This window comes from Hylobates moloch, unplaced genomic scaffold, assembly GCF_009828535.3.
Source record: "Hylobates moloch isolate HMO894 unplaced genomic scaffold, HMol_V3 SCAFFOLD_1, whole genome shotgun sequence".
Lineage (NCBI taxonomy): Eukaryota > Metazoa > Chordata > Mammalia > Primates > Hylobatidae > Hylobates > Hylobates moloch.
In genome coordinates, this window is record NW_026652276.1 from 82,904,066 (window position 1) to 82,919,891 (window position 15,826).

General features: G+C 40.6%; 1 protein-coding gene across 6 annotated transcripts in view; it reads right to left on the reverse strand.

Moving 5' to 3' along the window:
• MARCHF7 (membrane associated ring-CH-type finger 7) overlaps nt 1–13,429 on the reverse strand; it is a 55,621-nt gene extending 42,192 nt beyond the window's left edge. For 2 of the 6 annotated variants that reach the window (XM_032755624.2, XM_058441726.1), the window contains exon 1: nt 13,249–13,429. The gene's annotated coding sequence lies outside the window, so the exon portion shown is untranslated. Of the gene's footprint in view, nt 1–12,768; nt 12,861–13,248 lie in introns of those variants that run through there. The other 4 variants (XM_032755622.2, XM_032755623.2, XM_032755621.2 and 1 more) reach the window with 4 other exon arrangements.
• Nucleotides 13,430–15,826: the final 2,397 nt, after the last annotated feature.

The following is a 15,826-nucleotide window of genomic DNA, read 5'->3' on the forward strand; positions in this document are numbered from 1 at the left end:
ACTTTAAAGGCTAGCCTTCCACTAGACCATTCTATCCTACAACAAAGGCTGCTAGTCACCAGGAGTTTCTCATCAGGATTTTTAGAGTTAGACAAAAATCAGGATGTTTGTCTAACTGACAAACATCAAGGACTACCGTGTAATCAAGGAAGGCCTCCAATACGAAAGAAGGACCAAAGTAAACAACAGTAAAAACAAAACTTTAAGATGCTGCAGGGAGAGGAAAATTTGGGGGAAAGGGGCTTATTTCTATCCTCACAGGGATCAAATAACATTCATTCACTGGGAGAAAATTTTTGCAATCTACCCATCTGACAAAGGGCTAATACCCAGAACCTACAAAGAACTTAAACAAATTCATAAGAAAAAAATCAAACAACCCCATAAAAATGTGGGCAAAGGATATGGACATTCCTCAGAAGGAGACATTTATGCAGCCAAAAAACACATGAAAAAATGCTCATCATCACTGGTCATCAGAGAAATGCAAATCAAAACCACAATGAGATACCATCTCACACCAGTTAGAATGGCGATCATTAAAAAGTCAGGAAACAACAGGGGCTGGAGAGGATGTGGAGAAATAGGAACACTTTTACACTGTTGGTGGGACTGTAAACTAGTTTAACCATTGTGGAAGACAGTGTGGCGATTCCTCAAGGATCTAGAACTAGAAATACCATTTGACCCAGCCATCCCATTACTGGGTATATACCCAAAGGATTATAAATCATGCTACTATAAAGACACATGCACAAGTATGTTTACTGTGGCACTACTCAGAATAGCAAAGACTTGGAATCAACCCAAATGCCCATCAATGATAGACTGGATAAGGCAAACGTGGCACATATACACCATGTAATACTATGCAGCCATAAAAAAATGATGAGTTCATGTCCTTTGTAGGGACATGGATGAAGCTGGAAACCATCATTCTCAGCAAACTATCGCCAAGGACAGAAAACCAAACACCGCATGTTCTCAATCATGGGTGGGAACTGAACAATGAGAACACTTGGACACAGGGCAGGGAACATCACACACTGGGGCCTGTTTTAGGGTGGGAGGAGGGGGAAGGATGGCATTAAGAGAAATACCTATTGTAAATGACGAGTTAATGGGTGCAGCACACCAACATGGCACATGTATACATATGTAACAAACCTGCACGTTGTGCACATGTACCCTAGAACTTAGTATAAAAAAAATTCATTCATAAAATAAGAACAGGATGTGTGAGAATACAACGACAGCATAATAAAGAGCTTATGGAAATTCAAAATGCCATATACTTGTTAAAATGAGATATACTGAAATAAATTCAACATAAGGATTGGGAGTAAGTTGCAGAAACCTCCTGGAAAGCAGAACCAAAAGAAATAGCAAATGTAACATGAAAATAATTATCCAGAGAGTTATAATTTGACTGTGGTTACAGAAAAAGGAAATATAGAGAAAATTACCAAAAAAACTTTTCTAGAAACGAAGGACAGAACTCTTCAAATTCAAAGGGCTCAAGACTACATAAGAGCATCAAAGAAAAAAGACCAACACTAAGCACAATATATCATCTTGAAACTGCAGAAAACCAGAAGTAATGGGAAGATACTATAAGTTACTAGAGTGGAAAAAATGGGTCACATACAAAGAGAACATAATCAGAATGGCTTAACAGCAACAATAAAGTCTTAAGACAATGAAATAATGCTTATAATACTGAGAAAAATGTTTCGCCTTGAATTCCAATCTAGCAAGTACATTTGAAGTGGAGAAGAGAACATGTTTTCAGACATGCAAGGTCTCAACAAAACAAAAGGACCAAAAACACAACCAGAGTAAGCTAAATGAAGAGCATGTCCTAGAAAAATGGGAATGTGAGGCAGGAAATAACAAGATATGAAACCAGGAAGCAGCGATAAAGGGGAAGTTAAGGAGGATGCTATGCAGAAAGCATGGGAAGCAAACAATTCAGACTGGAGCAGGACCTCAGGTAGCAGAAGTTCTAAGAAAAAAAAAAAAAGCATCACATGGAAACTATATCTCATTGGCATGTGGTAGAGATGGTGGTACAACTTGAAAAAACAGTGTGTATACAGAAGAAAAGGCAACTTTAAAAATTAACTTTTTAACTTGGAAAAACTTAGCTGTTCATGAAAGGCATGATTGTATTAGGTGAGCTCTTTAATATTTACATAGTCTTAATAATGTAAATATAGACTACTGAATCAATTTGCTACATATTGTGAGATGGAAGTGGGCAGTGGAAATAAGAATGGTAGGAAACAATGAAAAACCATGAAATAACAGTATAAGCACGCTGTTTAGAAAAATGAAAGTATGTAAGTCCTAAAAGAAATAGCTAAATAGCAGAGGGGCACTGCCTTTGCAAAGTGGCACTAGAGATGGGGTAAAGGGTAAGGAAAAAGACTGCTCTTTTCCTTAGAAGCAGGATGACCATATTTCCCCATTTGCCCGGAATAGTCCCAGTTTATGTGCTGAAAAATTCTAATTTATGCTTATTATCCCAGAATAATTATTAATAGTGTCTACGCTGTCTCTTAAAAGTGGCCTCATTTGGATGATAAAGCATATGGTCACCTAACTTAGAACTTTTCTACCATCGGCTTTTTACAAACTATATACGTATTTGGTAAGTCCATACAAAATATTTCATTAAAAAGAGGTAAATTCTGAACTGGAAATTTTTTAAAGGCATTCATTAGAAGAAAGAATATAATGGTTAAACACTGACAATGCAAAAGCCCATGAACAATTTAACAAGTAGCAGATGTGGTATTTTATCAAGGCAGCTATGAAGACACTAAAGGGACTATATTTGCAATCTGAGGACTTTTGGGAAACAAAATGCTTTTTAAAAGACATGCATCAATATTAAGTTCTATGACAACATTGCTTCCTAATAATACCTCTTATAGTTTACTCTGACTACATTTATACCCAGTTCTTACTTGCAGAACTAAACTAACCTAGTAGGAAATCTGCTTAAAACAAACCTCCTTGGGAGAAGGCAAAGAGGCAGAGTCCTTTGAGAGAGATAATTTGATATTGTATGAAACTATTTTTGGCAACTCCTCTACATAAATTGATTGAATTTTGACAATGTAGGTGTTACATGAAAACTTATGTAATTTGGTTGCATAAGCTGTAGGTCAAAAGCACAAAATATAGTGAAAAACAAAAATGCGCAGTCCTTGAGAAACTTCTATCGAATCACTTAGAAGGTTCTAAGAGACATCTTTTCAAGTCCATTCATTCATTTAACCAAGTTTTTTGGATACTCATGCACTAAGCACAGTAATTAATACTCAACAAGCGAATGAGGTAGGGGAACAACACTAAACGTTCTGAGACGGTGCCTGTAAAGAAACTGTAGCCTAACATGGAACAAACTACACAAATAATCACATAACTTCAATGGTTCTAAGTGCTACAAAGGAAAAGGTATAGGTTGGGCGTGGTGGCTCACAACTGTAATCTCTGCACTTTGGGAGGCTGAGGTGGATCACTTAAGGCCAGGAGTTCGAGACCAGCCTGGCCAACACAGTGAAACCCCATCCTTACTATAAATACAAAAATTAGCCAGGTGTGGTGGCACGCGCCTGTGATCCCAGCTACTCAGGAGGCTGAGGCACAAGAATCACTTGAAGCCCGGGAGGTGGAGGTTGCAGTGAGCTAACACCGGGCCACTGTACACCAGCCTGGGCAACAGAGAAAGACTCTCGAAAACAACAACAAAAAAGAAAAAGGTATAAGCAAGAGCAGACTACTGGAAAGAGGCATTTGAAGCTTAATGTTTTAAATCAAGACTTAAAAACAAATAGTGCAAAAAAAGTTCACATGTACAATCTTTCCTCAATGGTCAATGAAATGGTCTTTTCCTTCTGTCACTATATCATGCTTTTTAAAATTCAGATTTCATTTCAGAGCTGGACAGTTAGGCTATCTTCCTGTTTGGTGATAAGAAACTTATCACCAGGGCTGATTTTGTAGGTGTGAGCTCTGAGCTTCATTAAAAATTTTGCAACTGACATCCTGAAATTCTATCTTTGAATTTGTGTTTTATAAGCGGAGTCAGATAGGACAGTGAAGTATGCCTCACTGAAGTCCCAGTCATGATAGATCCACTAGAATTTTATCCTCATGTTCCTCATCAACAAGTCTATGACTGAGGAAGGGGAGGCACTGACAAGAGGCTACACTTTCTATTCTCCAGAACTGGTATTCAGTGTGTAAGGAATGTAATCAGTTACAAAGCCACACACACAAAAAAATCGTATGATTAGTATTTGACATTTTTCACTTACTGAACTTTTTGACTTCTGAGATGAAGTTTCTGGATGAAGATTCTCTGAAGCTGATAATGCAGCTGCTAGTTTACCTAATAAGACATACTTTTACTCTGTTAAGTATGCCTTCACCTTAAGGCATTTTAATAGTGGCTGACACAGCAACAAGAGTAAAAAAACTGTATTCACACCAATTCAACAATTTATGTAGTCTGTCTATATCTCACAAACCTGTGGGCTTGCTTTAGCTATGAAAAAAATGAACTGCTTTTTTAAATGAGTGACTCCATTCCTCTGGGCATCCTAAGAAACTCTGAGAGATCCAGGACATAAACAAGGTAAGGAATCGTAACAGGCCACCTCCTCACAATAAGGTGGACTCCAAAAGATCACAACCTCAGATTAAGAGTTAAGCTATTAGGTCTGGCGTGGTGGCTCATGCCTGTAAGCCCAGCACCTTGGAAAGCCGAGGAGGGCGGATCACAAGGTCAGGAGTTCAAGACCAGCCTGGCCAACATGGCGAAACTGTCTCTACTAAAAATACACACACACACAAAAAAAGCCGTATGTGGTGGTTCACCCCTGCTAATCCAGAGAATTGCCTGAATCCGGGAAGGAGAGGTTGCAGAGAGCCGAGATCATGCCACTGTACCCCAGCCTGAGCAACAGAGCGAGACTCCGTCTTGAGGGGTTCGGGAAAGAGTTAAGCTATTAACAGAAGTAAACCAGCTCTTGTGCAGATTTGCAGCCCAGGTTAATGTTGCCTGCTTGGCAAATGGAAGTTCAAATCCTGAATTTGGTTTAAGGTGGTCCCAATTTAGTAATCCACCAGGAACATGGCAGAAGCCAACATAAATCTTGCTAGAGGAATATACCTTCATGCTAACTTTCAAATTATTTCTACAAGCATTTTTTCAAGTATAACGAACAAGGGATAACTAAGTATACAGCAAAATAAGATATCACAAACAAGGTCTTTGAGACACAAGATGAGAGAAAAAAGAGTAGCAAAAACATGAAATCAAGCATTTTAGGCAGATTATAAAACTATGCTTAGCATGTTTAAATAAAGAGAAGCTTGAAACATACAGGCAAGGAACAGGAAACTGCAAAAAGAGCACTTTTTAACAAATATACAATAGCCATAATATAAACACCACCATGAGGATGAGACACCCAAAATGGAAGACATTATGTAAGATAATTGGCCTAGACTCTTCAGAAATCCTCCATGGCTGGGTGCAGTGGCTCACACCTGTAATCACAGCACTTTGGGAGGCCGAGGCTGGAGGATCACGAGGTCATGAGTTCAAGACCAGGCTGGCCAACATGGTGAAACTCCATCTCTACTAAGAATACAAAAATTAGCAGGGCATGGTATTGCGTGCCTGTAATCCTAGCTCCCTAGGAGGCTGAGGCAGGAGAATCGCTTGAATCCAGGAGGCGGAGGTTGCAGTGAGCTGAAATCGCACCACTGCACTCCAGCCTGGGCAACAGAGCAAGACTCCGTCTTGGGGCTGAAGCGGGGAGAGGGGGACACTCCTCCAACATTCTTGGCCTCATACTAAGCACTAGGCAGCGGCAGTCCACTACTAGAATACTCTGAAGGTAAATAAAGCAATAATAAAGGTCATACCCATCTCAACTACAGACAAAACAAAGTCAACCCACCATACTAATGCCCCAACAGAAGAATATGCCCATATCAATGCATAAATACTATTTATCTCAGTCTCTAATCTGTTCTTAGTTTAAGCATTTAGTCAAAACTTGTACGATGCACAAAAATGCAAGGAAAAAAAATCAACCCATTACCAACAGATAAAATGGCAGAACCAGACCAAGACATGGCCCCAATGTCAACAAACGAGCAAATGGATGGGTTTAACAGTAGACTAGGTAAAGTTGAAAAACTGGGGAAGGAGGAAATAAGCTAGAAAAAAATCCCCTCAAACTAAATTAGTATTAGGATCATTACGGGAAGAGACATGGCTCCAAGGATGAGGACCCAAAGTCGTGGAAATGGATAAAAGTCAGATTCAATACATACTTCAAGTCAGAAAGGATTTACCTAATAACGGGGAAGCAAGGCAATTATTCATAATATGAAGTGAGGCAATTATTTATAATACTGATGAAGAACAAACATTTTATTGCTTTTCTTTCAGGGACTGGGAGTGGGTGGGGTGGAGGGGGGCGGTCAAGGAAGCACACCAAGATTAGTTGGTTTTGAAAAATGAGCTGTCTGGCCGGTTGTGGCGGCTTCCAGCACTTTGGGAGGCCAGGGCAGGATTGTTCGAGGCTAGGAGTTCAAGACCAGCCTGGGTAACATACTGACACCCCGTCTCTACAAAAAATATTTTTAAAAAAGAATAAGCAGACCAGCCTGGCCAACATGGTGAAACCCGATCTCTACTAAAAATACAAAAAAAATTTAGCCGGGCGGTAGTGGTGCACACCTGTAATCCCAGCTGCTCGGAAACTGAGGTAGGAGAATTGCTTGAGCCTGGGGAGGTGAAGGTTGTGGTGAGTGGAGATCGCGCCACTACATCAGAGTGAGACACTTTCTGAAAATAATAATAATAAGCAATCAGAAGTGCCCAGAAGGTCCAGGAGAACGCTGGAAATAAAGTTTTGAAAATACAAGAGAGCAGTGTGGCTGACAGTAAATTTTTCAGTTACATACATTGATTTATTTACTTTTTTCCAGATACATATGCTACCTCCTTGCCTTCTACTTGTACTGTACCTTCTATTTGGCACTCTTCCCACAAACTTATCTCTAGTAGAATTTGGGGTACTATGAAAACGTAAATTGAAAAACTTCAGGCAGTTTAAGAAAACATTAGGAGGAAAGGAGTTCTACCAATTACCCTACTTATGATTAAAGCTTTCTCTGACCACAACCACAAGCTGTCTACCAGGTAGAGCTTGGATTTTTAGTTTATCAAATTTGGAAAGCTGTGAATTCCTAAAAGCAGTACAATGTCCAAAAGTTTTTCTCTGATTCTGCTTATGAAGGTTTTTCTCAAGTATTATGTATTCCCTTCCATTATGCTACAGATCACTGTGTCCCATTATTACAATAATGGCCTTGATCAGGTATCTGTCGAGTCACACAGTAGTCATAAAATAACCAGTCTAACAAAAATACCTCAGCCCTATTAACACACGCTACCTCCCACACCTAAAAGTCTTTTCCTGTATGTTAATGTATTAATAAATATGTATTGAATATATTAATAAAATTCATTTCCTATTTTTTTCCAAAATAGAAAACTGAGGCTAGGCTAGGCAGGAAATAAGTCAATCTTTGCCTAATTTTTGCACATCAGCCAATTTCTATTTGTAGAAATACGCTAACTGAGTGCAAGCTTCAAAGTCTGCCCCTCACTTGGTATGCTTGGGTATGACTCTAGGTATAATCTAATGCTTAATTTTCTCACCCACAAAATGGTGATAATGATAGTATCAACTTCACAGGTATATTGTGAGGTTTGCTGGCACACAGCATGTGTCCAGCAAATACTAGCTATTATTAACCAATACCATCAGCGTGAAGGTTTTCATATAAACAGCTCAGTAGAAATTTTGTTGGCTTTTTCATTATTTGAAATTTGTCTTTAACACACAGTAAAACATCTTTCAAAGTCATTTAGATTTACATACAGGATATTCACTTCAGGGTAAAGAAACCTATACAAGATTATGTGTATTAAGTATATGCATTAAACAATTGGAAAGAGCCATTTTTATCATTTTACTGTTATCTCGGGTGATGGCATTATTGATGTGTTTTTTCTTCTTTATACCTAGTTACCAAAAAATTTCTTTAATGTACTTTGTTAACTGAGGGCAACAATTATTTGCCAGAGGAAAAGGCATTTTTAAAATGACTTGTATTACAGAAGTCCTAAGGAGAATAATTCCCTTTCTAACTTGCTGGTTTACAGCCTTAGTAGCTACATACCACAAAGTAGTAAATACTAAGTAATACTCTCCTAGTAAAGACTAAGTGAAAGATAAAGTTAAAATACTTCACAAAATGAAGTTCAGATTACTTGAGTATGACTTCAAGTTTTTATCACGAAAAATTTTAAACATACACAAAGGTACAGCCAATAATGAGCTTCCATGTACCAATCAAGTCTTCAACTATTAACCACATTTAACCTCCCTAACCTATTTTACCACCCACTCTATTATTTTAAAGCAATCCCAAGCATGACATTTTTGAGGCTATCTATTCTTATAGTGGTCTAAAGAACCTATGGTAAATTACAAAATATGGCTACAAATGTCCCCCATACTAGTATTAGCCCCCTTTGTAATGCAACGTTGCTGCTCTGCCTAGGATGAGGCAGCCTTACTTCCTCACCCCAGTCTTGTGTGACTAAGAGAATGGACTGTGACACTGTAAGATTTTCAAGGTTGTAAGAGGTCTTACAAGCTTCTCTTAGAATACTGTTCCAAGACTCCTGTGTCATAAATGATCACAAAGAGTAAGGCCTATATGTCCACCAACACTAGCTGCCAAACATGAGTGATGCCATCTCAGATCTCCCAGCCTGGGAAATCCTCTAGCTGAATGCTGGTACATGAGGAGTAAGCCCCGGGCAAAATCAGTAGAACTGCCCAACAGGCACCTACAATTGTAAAAAACAGTAAACAGTTGTTTTAATCTACTAGGTCCTGAGGTGGTTTGTTATGCAGCCATTGAGCAAAGATTCATTACTTATCCTTATTTTCTACTGTTACCATATGATTATTTTATGCCCGCAGTCTCTGAAAACTCTGATTTTAACTGAGTCTAACCTGGGAACTATCTTAAATATCCAGGGAAGATTACAGGTACTGAATTACTAAAAGTACACCACTACTATATGATAAACTCATGGCACAAAGGCCAGAGCAATCACAAAAGATACCAATGTAATCGATCTTTTTTTTTTTTTTTGGAGACAGGGTCTTACTCTGCTGCCCAGGCCACAGTGCAGTGGTGCAATCACTGCAGCCTTGACCTCCTGGGTTCAAGTGATCCTCCCACCTCAGCCTCCTGAGTAGCCTGGACTACAGGCACGCACCACCATACCCAGCTGGTTTTTGTATTTTTTTTTTAGTAGAGACGGAGTTTCATCATGTTGCCCAGGATGGTCTTGAACTCCTGAGCTCAAGCAATCTGCCTGTCTCGGCCTCCCAAAGTGCTGGGATTACAGGAGTGAGCCACCATGCCCAGCCCCAATGCAATATTCCAAGAGTCTTGCAGAAATACAAACGCACAGTTATTATTTCATTATTTACATATACTTTGCATATGCTTTTCTTAAAAAAAAAAATCTGCTTCTGGGGAAATTTTTTTTTTCCTTAGTGGGAAATCATAGTAAACATGGAGACATGGAAACTAAGGGTGGGTCAATGAGGGAATCACTTTGAAAGTATACAACATTTTGGGACTTAAAAGTCTCCCTTAACTAACTTTTCGCTGACAAATATTTAAAACACAAAAATATGATATGCCCAAATCTTAAAAAATTAGAAAAAACTTAACATCCCATGAGAAAATATGACTATGATGTTAAGTCTACACTACACCACTGTAAAAGACAAACTGTTCTCCTTGAAGTGAATTTAATCTCTAAGTATCAAGTTTCAATCTTAAGTGGAAACCATTTTAGGGTTCTTTCTACAAAGTGTGAAACATCACACTAATGAAAAATGATTATAATGGAAAGATAACTACTTTTAAGGTTCAAAACTTGCCTTCTTTTTAAGCTGTTGACAAAAATGGGTGTAGAGCAGCAGGTGATTTTAAAACCAGGTGTTCAACTTACCTAGTCTAACCGGTAGAGTCAGAGAAATATATTTGAGGGCAGGAAAAACCAGCTCTGACCATGTAAGTTCACGCCAGGGCAGAAAAGTTGAAAATTAAGATTAATGAAAATTAAACCCCAGCATGCAGTGACTCACACTCAGGCCTGTAATCACAGCGCTTTGGGAGGCTGAGGTGGGAGGATTCCTTGAGCTAAGGAGTTGGAGACCAGCCTGGGAAACATGGTGAAACTGTCTCTATAAAAAAATATAAAAATTAGTCAGACATGGTGGCGCACACCTGTAGTCCCAGCTACCCAGGAGGCTGAGGTGGGAGAATTGCTTGAGTCTGGGAGACTGGGGCTGCAGCCTGGAAAACAGAGTGAGACCCTGTCTCACACACACACACACACACACACACATTAACCCCTCCCACCTAAACTCTCAAATTATAATTTCATCCTCCCCAAACTCACACTTTTTGGCTCATCCTATGATTAGCAAATACTGTATATTAAGATAAATTTTTTGACTGCAATTGAATTCTGCTTTGGTGAATTCAAGTAATCTTAGTAGGAACTTAAAATCCGATTCCTTTTAAATTGTAATCATTCTAATATGATCAGTTGATTCACTTATTTAACAGTTAAAAGCTTCACAGTTAATTTGTTGTTTAAAAGTAAAGTCTAATGCAACACTGCATTTCATGCATGCATGTCCCACTGTTCTTTATTACTGGCACTTAATTATCTGTGGTAACAGAAGGATGTATCAGCAAAGATAATCTAAAAATTATTTTTATTTTGTCAAGGAACACAATAGCTCTCCATTCCACAGCATAGAGCACTAACTTTATTTTTATTTTTTTAGAGACATGGTCTCACTCTGTGGCGCAGGCTGGAGTGCAGTGGAGCTGTATCATACCTCACTGCAGTCTCTCCAACTCATGAGCTCAAATGATCGTCCTGCCTCAGCAGCCCAAGTAGCTAGTAGTAGCAGTGCGCACCACTACACCCGCACCACCATGCCCGTAGAGATGGGGTCTTTGTGGCCTGGCTGGTCTTGAACTCTCAGCCTTAAGCGATCCTCCCACCTTGGCCTCCTAAAGCGACGGGATTACAGGAGTGAGCCACCACACCCAGACACTAATTTTCTAGTACAGTACAGAAAGTCTTTTACGTCAGACTCTAACTTACCATTCAATGTATGTTTCAGCTACAGGAACAAATCATGAATTCCTAAAACAAACCATAATATTATGACTTTGCAGTTTATCAAAGTCCTAGTGATCCTTCACATCTTAGTTCAGGCAATAAATAAATAAATCCTGTAAAATTTCCAAGATTAAGCACCCCTCCCCTATGCTCCCACAGAACTACTGTACAGTCATACTAAAATAATAATAGTTGTTTATACATTAGTCTGATGACTAAACAGTGAGTTGTGGAGGAGATACCATGTCAAGCTCCTTCTTGTAATGTGAAGCTCTCCATAATTTGTAATTTGACTAAAACAAATTACAAATTATCCAAAAAAGTTTTAAGATATTTGACAGATTTTGCATTATAAAATTATTTTCCTACAATTAAATGTCAAAATGTAGACGATTCTTGAACATAGAGCAGATAAAGAGTTGTGTAAGGTGGGTATGGAGCGGACTAAAAATTGGCTACATGAGAGTCATGGATGACTTTTGTGTCCAAGTTCGTTATCTGACACCTTCATGTAGAACATAACCTGGGCATCCTCGTGCTTTGTCTGGGAAAATAAGCCCTCTTCCAACGTGGCAGAAAAAAAGAAATCATTTGTACTTGAATAAGTAGGAATTCTTATTCAAGACACCTGATCCAGCATGAAACCGGAAAAAAACCAAGACTAGTATTATGTCCCCTGTGACTGCTTCACACACCACCTCAGCAAATATAATCCTCTCTAGAAATTAACTACCATGTTTCTGAGACAATCTCGTGAACTTAAATAACTACGGCAAAAATCAAGACTCAAACCCAGGTCTTCTGAGTCTGGTGCTATTGCCTCATGCACCAGTCCTGTCTCCCGAAATGCTGTAGAGCTGTTAAACAAAAATATTATACTGACCTCATTTCTCAAACAAACTTTTTGCTACCTCAAGAAAAAGATCTAGTTACACTACATGTGTGCCTTCTTAATAACTGTATACCATCGGATTTTTAAATCGAAAATTCATCTTTAATCCTACATCTTGGTTCTGGACAGAAACGTGAAGATTTAAAATAACATGTAATCAGAAAAATAGCCAATCAATCCTACAAAATGGGGGAAAAAACCTCGCCAAATTCAGTTTTCACATATTTAACTAATAGTAACAAACAACATTAGTCGTGACGAATTTATTACCCAGATAGAGACTTTCCCAGTATATTTACTTTGGTACTTGAGAAAAAGTATTAAGTGCAGCATTTTGGGGTGAGAGGGTGGACACATTCATCTTCAATACGCAATTTCACCAAAATGAGGGAGTTTCCTACTCCCGGCGCCTTCCATATTTTTACTTCTCAGGCCAACAGGTCCATTTTTAATACAATCACCTACTTCGAGTTGCAGAACGCACAATTCACCACAACACAAAAATAACTCTCAGGGCGTCACGATATTCAAAAACTGACGTTACCAATAAGACAATCTTGGCCGAATCTAAGGGGCTACCGAAGTCACTTCGACTCCAGGCCGGGCTGGCCGAGCCGGAGCCCTGTCCGCCTTTGCCCCGCGCTCACCGGCGAGCTCACGCGCGACACCCGCGGCCCGCAGCGCTCCCAGGACCCCCTGCCCCGCGGCCCAAGAGGAGGCCGCCCCGCGCCAAAGGAGGGCTCAGGCCTCTTCCCGTCACCCGCCACACGTCCCTGAGGAAGACACACAATGTGTCCCCTTCACCCGCCACAAACTCCACCACCCGACAAAAGGCCCCTGGCAAGGGAGGCCTGCGCTGTGGCCCTCTTGGTACCGGTGGCCCCGGACCAAGCTCCTCCACCTCATCCTGAGAGGAAGCGGCCTCCGCGTCCCCAGGCCTCTTCGTTTCCTCCCCTCCCCCACTCGCGGCCTGGTCCCGAACTAGAGCCCGAGACGGAGAAGAACTAGCTCCGCAGCTCATTACCCCAGCTCCTGAGCCGGCACTGACCAGTGCGCGTCCCACTCGCAGCAACACGCACCGCCGCCTTTCTCTTTGGAGTTCTAGGCCCGTGACTGAGGAAAAGCAGTCCGCAGCGAAGCACAATGGCGCCCGCCCCTCTCCCGGATCCGGCGCAGAACCAGCCGCCACCGTTAAGTGCCCCTCCCTGCTCCTCCTCCCCCACTTCGCGGACTTCCTGGCTTCTCGCGAGAGTGGCGGCGCGGCGGGGACCGAGAGCTACGGGCGGGCTGGAGGTACCCCACCGCGGGGTGGTGCTCTGACTGCGGGAACCGTTGAAGAGCTGCCCCCGGGGAGTCAGCGAGGCGCCACTGGTAAGCGGCAGCGGCTGGTTGGCCGGCGTGCCGGCAGCTGGGCTGGCGAGTGTGCGGGCTCCGAGCTCTGGAGGCCCGGCCCGGGGTGGCCGTCCCCGCCCGGCTATAGTCTCTGAGCGAGCCCCTTCCCTCCCGGGCGCCGGGTCCCCGCTCACAGGCCCACCTGCAGGGCCCCGTGCTCGAAATAACGCCCAGCTGGTTGGCTTTTTTTTTTTTTTTTTTCTTTTTCTGGCTCTTGGTAAGTGGCGCAGTGAATGTTGAATTGAATCAAGCACTGCCTTTTCCGACCTACCCCTCCCCGCTTGCTTTCCTGCCCCCACTGTGTGATCTAACTGCAAGCCCTTTCCCTTAAGAGTTGGTGCCTGTTTGTCCAACCTTGTGATAATTTTCTTGTGGTAAGTAAATCTTGGTAAATGATGGTGATCATGTCTTTTAAAATCGTGATAGTAACCTTTAATAGCGTAGCCATCGATTTTGCAGTAAACAAATTCACCTATTTAGAAAGAGGGAGGAAAATTGTGAGGTGAATGGTCTGGTGAATATTAAATGAAACTTTCAAAGAACTGTAAATGTGGCAAACTAAGATGTAAATGAGTACTAATAAAAGGGAATAGGTTAGGGAAAAGCTACATCTAACTATGTGGAAATATTTAGATGATATGTTGATTTGGAATAATGAATCAAAAGTTCTTTAATGGAAAAGATCAGTTATTGAAACTTGGAAGAATACTGAAAGGCACTTGATTTTTTTTTAATGACCTATTTTGTTAAGGTATTAAAAGCAATCCTTTGGATCCGAATAATTCCAATAAGTGAAACACAGTGTTTCTATGTATTTGTCATTACATCAGAAAGGAATGGAGTATCAGTCACTGTCATCTTTATTTTATTAGGGACTAACAGACTGTACATGTTTCACTATGATAAATTCTCAAATACTATAAATTTTAAAGATTTAAAGTTTAGTATTTTAAGTTGGCATGTAAGTGCCAATCTAACTTTTAGGATATGAAATGAAAGTAAGCATCTGGTATGGGATAAAGTGAACAGAGATTACTTTTGAGGAAATTAATTTGCCCTTTAAAGAAAAATAATTCTTTTCCAGCCTGTTCGAGTGCCCCTGCAGCATTGTGGTTATAGATACACGGATGTATACACCCTGAAGAACCAGACTATATGGGTTCAAATTCCACCCCTGCCTCTTACTACCTTTGTTATCTCAAGTAATTCCTTAACCTTGCTAAACCTAGGTTTCCTGTAAAACGGGGTTAATAACAGTACCCATGCCCTGTAGCGTCGTTTAGATGAGATAACGCATCAGTTCCTGAAACACAATAAGCATTCCATAATTGTTAGCTATTACATTCCATGTCTAAACCACCAATGATATTGTCTCTTTCTGTGACTTAATATTACATAGGTCCCTTAGACATCTTCTCAAGATTATGCTAAGAGAAATGACTACACCCTTTTCCTGAGCTATGGCAGTCAGACCTGGCAGTGGTAACTACTCTACAGAACTCCCAAGCCTGGCAAGGATGGTGCAGATTCTGGCAGATTATGGCTTTGTCTCCACCCAGCAGTGATGATATTATGAAGTGAGTATGACACCAATTTCCTATGCTAAACAGAGCTTCTAGTTTTTTATTGGTGCTAGTAAATAAAGACCACTGATGAATATGTTATTATTATTTTAGAATGGTTCATTGTGTTTCTTTTTAATGTACTCTCTCTGATTTTAGTATTCAGGTAATTATCGTGAGTGATAAATAATCATTGAGATTTTGCTATGCTACAGACATTTTGCAGCCGGGTACGGTGACTCACGCCTGTAATCCCAGCACTTTGGGAGGCCAAGGTGGATGGATCACGAGGTCAGGACATCGAGACCATCCTGGCTAACATGGTGAAACCCTGTCTCTACTAAAAGTACAAAAAATTAGCCGGGCTTGGTGGCAGGCGCCTGTAGTCCCTGCTACTTGGGAGGCTGAGGCAGGAGAATCACTTGAACCCAGGAGGCGGAAGTTGCAGTGAGCCAAGATCATGCCACTGCTCTCCAGCCTGGGCAACAGAGTGAAACTCCATCTCAAAAAAAAAAAAAAAAAAAAGACATTTTGCTAGGAATTATGGATGTGAATAGGTAAAACATGGTCATGGAAAATGACCATAGTTTCTTAACTAAAAATGATTACAAAGTGATTTGACAGGCAAGTGTTTGAAGTCAGAACTGT